Source organism: Palaemon carinicauda, chromosome 9 (assembly GCF_036898095.1).
Source record: "Palaemon carinicauda isolate YSFRI2023 chromosome 9, ASM3689809v2, whole genome shotgun sequence".
Lineage (NCBI taxonomy): Eukaryota > Metazoa > Arthropoda > Malacostraca > Decapoda > Palaemonidae > Palaemon > Palaemon carinicauda.
Genome location: NC_090733.1, coordinates 62,812,471 through 62,816,979, shown reverse-complemented (window position 1 = coordinate 62,816,979; position 4,509 = coordinate 62,812,471).

The window sequence follows — 4,509 nt, the reverse complement described above, 5'->3', positions numbered from 1 at the left end:
AATCATTGTTTTATTGGCATACAATGCTTACAGATATAAAAAGACACATAGCTAATTGTCGCACATGTCAGGAAAACAAAGGGCATACGAAAACACCTGTTAGCTTAGGAACTTATCCTGTTCCCAATCAACCCTTTGAAAGAATGCATTTAGATTTGTTAACAGGATTTTACGAGTCAGACAGAGGGAATAAGCACCTCTTAGTAATTATAGATGCTTTAACTCGATATACAGAACTAATAGCGCTTAAAACTAAAACTGCGATTGAATGCGCTAGGAAGTTTTACGAGTGTTACATTTGTAAACATGGAATTCCACACATGATAATCTCAGACTCGGGTGGTGAATTTAATAATCACTTTCTTACCTCATTGTGTGAATTCCTCAAAATAAAGAAGATCAATACCATGATATATCACCCAGAGTCGAATGGGCTAGTGGAAAGAGCAAATAGGAAGATATTAAATATATTAAGGGTAACACTAGGGGGATCAGACCCCAACTGGGATATTGCAATACCGGCGGCACTGAGTACTCTGAATCATTCATATCATATATCAATTAAAATGTCACCGCATGAAGCATTGTATGGTACCCCAGTTAGAACACCTTTCCATGTATTAACGCCTACAACTAATCTATCAAATCCTTTAAAAGAATGTATAAATGCAAGTAAAAGTCGATATGATATCCTTCGAAAGAATTTAGAAGAATCACAAATCATAATGAAAAGGAATCATAATAAAATAGCGAAACCAACTAAAACATATACCGTGGGTGATAACATCTATATTCAAATCAATGTCAGAAAAGGGCTCAACTATAAACTAACACCTAAGTTTGAAGGCCCATTTAACATTTTGGAAATATTAACGGCCAATAGGTTTAGAATTCAAAATGTAGCCCAACCCACGGATGAGAGAATAGTACCATTGTCTCACATAAGAAATTAAAAAGAAGTGAGGAAAAATTTTAATTTTAATTTAAAAGTTTTCTTTTTAATACAGGAGTAATTACATATATTTTTTCTCGTTACAGGTTTCCAAGATGAATTTTTTGTTGTTGGGAGTGATATTGTTCGCTCAGACATTTTTTTCGTATGGGATGAGTTCTAAGACTAAGAATATATATTTTAAATATGGAAATATAGTTGAAAGACAAGAAGACATTTTTATTACATCAACCAACGTAATTGTCGAAGTGCATATGCAAGCAATTTTTCTTCAAGAGAATGATGTCACTAGCTTAAGAACCGCCATTTCAAGGTTTTCTGCATCATTGGATGAGTTGCATAGGAGACATTTTCATTTGACTACTAAGAGTTTGCTTAGCTCAACATTAAAAGTTGCAGAGATGCTATCTGATGACTTAAAGAATAAGACTGGAGAGACAGGATCTTTGGCTTATGACCTTTTGATGTGGACTGTAGGACACGAACAAAAAGAAAGACGGAATCCGTTCATTTATGCTGCATTAAGCATCTTTGGGTCTGTTGCAAGTTTAGGTTTAGGACTTTCCAATCGTCTTAAAATTAGTAATCAAAATAAGAAAATTGAGTTCTTGACTCATAAAGATGAATTGATTATGTCAGAACTAAGGGATCAGTTAGCTTCAATCAGTAAAATTATGGATTTGTTAAATGAACATTCAGATAATATCGTTCAAATTATGGAAGTACAGGATTTGTTAGCAACATTAACGTATTATGATTCAAAGATAGATCACATACATAACAGAATTGCACATTTCATTGAGAAATCCAAGGATTATGTAGAAGCTATCACGTTAGCAACTAAAGGTGTATTGTCGCCCCATTTGTTGCCTATACGTTACTTAAAATTAGTTCTGGAGAACACTAGGGATAAACTAGGCTATGTTCCTTTGTTAGACGAACATAGGTTAGAATTTTATTACAGCCTAATTACAGTAAACGTAGATAATAACAAGATTAGGATTACAATTCCCTTTGATTCTTCTGATGCCTGGCAATCTTACAGGATATCACCATTTCCGACTTTCATGACGAATCACTCAAATCCAGTAATATCCAGTTTGACAGGACACGTATTGATTTCCCCAGACAAGGAAACATATACGGTCATTAAAGACTTAAATCAATTAACTCACTGTTCAGACGCAATGGATAGAAAAATATGTACAGCTGACTCATTTGAATTCCGTAAAAACTTGATGGATTCATGCGAGTTAGGTATAGTGCTAGACGGTGCTCTCTCCCATACAAGTGAAAATTGTCTGGATAAGCTTTATCCCTTTGACAATAAAGAATTCAATTGCAGACTAAATAATGGCTCGTGGATACGATACGACAAGGACGGCTTCAATGTATCATGCCCTGACGGATCCACATCATTTAACCACATCTTCGTCGCAGCAGATGGCTGTATCGGGACTTCCCCGAATTCCATGGTGACTGGCCTGCGGACAATCATCAGAGAACGTGCTTACTTCGCGAACTTCACGTGGACCTCTACAACGCCCGCACTTCCTCTCCCCTATAAAGGAAGTGTGGCGAAACACTTAATGAAACTTACCGAAAAGGACCACCTGTCGCCGACTTACAAAGAGATTCTTCAACCTATATTACTAGCAGGTTTTTTGGTAACGGCGTTGATTTTTATCGCCGTGAACATCCTTGTTTGGCGTAGGTTACGGCACAGCAAGCAGCTACAAAGGAACGAGTTGAATAGCCCTGACAATACCCCTTACCTGATACAATTCAAAGCTGTATGAGTGGCCACCTCATTCGCTAAGGGAGTAATTTGTCAGGATGATGTTTGTATGAAAAGCTGACTAGTACGCTAGTAATGTGTAATTAAAGAAATTCTCTACATTTGCATTGTTAAAAATACATTTAAAATAACATTTAAAAAAATAAATAAAATAAAAAAGGATATAAATCATTTTTTTCTCTCGGCATCTAATAAAAATATATAAGCCGGAATGTTAAAAAAGAAAAGAGAAAAAAAAAAAAAAAATATATAAGATATATAACAGAATCTATGGGCATCTAATAAAATGTATCAGCCCTATATATAAATATATATATATGTACGAAACCGTGGTACGTGTACGTACCAGGAATTCGTATTTGTGCACTGAATATTGAGTATCTTGTTTCTGACAAAGGTAACAATTATTCTTTATCAAGTTACCGAATCATTTGTAAGTCAGAATTTGTTTTGTTTTTTGGTACCATGTAATCATTTGCTAGCAATGTACCATATATGTGATCTTGGTTTTATCATGCATTTTTCTTTTTGCTTTGGTAATATCTTTTTTGTATGCATTTTTGTTATTAGTTTTGATGTGCCTATTTGGACATTCGTCCTCAGTTGGATATGGCTAGTTTTGGACAATGAATGATACGTATGTCCAGTCACACCTAATAACCATGTTTCGGCTTGTTGTTAAATTTTTGTAAAAAAATTGAGATAGCTGGCCGAGCATATGTAATGATTAGAATAGTAATATTACATGTTTAAAACAAATGACGTAATATGTCATGTTGGTTGGAAGAGCTGGCCGTGAGATTTGCTATGGTCAACTCAAATTGTGTACAGGATGTAAGATGCTAAGTTGTCATTCTTTCTTAGTGTCAACACATTAACTCTTCGTGTGAAAGTTTGTGACGTCACCGGATGCAGGTGTCTTCCGATTCCGTCACGTGTCTAAAGTAAACCAAGCATACGATATTTGGGATATCAGTAATTTGTTCAGTTCTTATCTAAACTTCACCAGAATTGGTCATGTGGACCAACACAGCTTCCTCCAGTGATGGAGATGTTTAACTCAGTTGTTTATATACAATAAAACTTAAAAACCACTAAGATGTGTTCAATAAACCATCTAAATTACATCTGAAAACAACTCATACTCAAATGTGTGCTTAAGACAGTAGCACACCAATATATACGCCCTTTGAATCTAGCCCTATGCAAGACACTATCCCTTTGAACTCACGCCCTCTCACTATATCTCACTCTCTCTCTCTCTCTCTCTCTCTCTCTCTCTCGGTGATAGTGTAACACCCCCCTCAAAATGTCGCCAGAGGTCTACACGCCCTTTGTATCTAGGCCTATACAAGATACTATCCCTATGAACACACGCTCTCTCTCTCTCTCTCTCTCTCTCTCTCTCTCTTTCTTTCTCGGTGATAGTGTAAAACCCCTCTCAAAACGTCTCCAGAGGTCTACACGCCCTTTGTATCTAGGCCTATACAAGATACTATCCCTTTGAACACACTCTCTCTCTCTCTCTCTCTCTCTCTCTCTCTTTCTCTCTCGGTGATAGTGTAACACCCCCCTCAAAATGTCGCCAGAGGTCTACACGCCCTTTGTATCTAGGCCTATACAAGATATTATCCCTTTGAACACACGCTCTCTGTCTCTCTCTCTCTCTCTCTCTCTCGGTTATAGTGTAACACCCCCCTCAAAATGTCGTCAGAGGACTACACACCCATTGAATCTACGCCTATAATATACACTATCC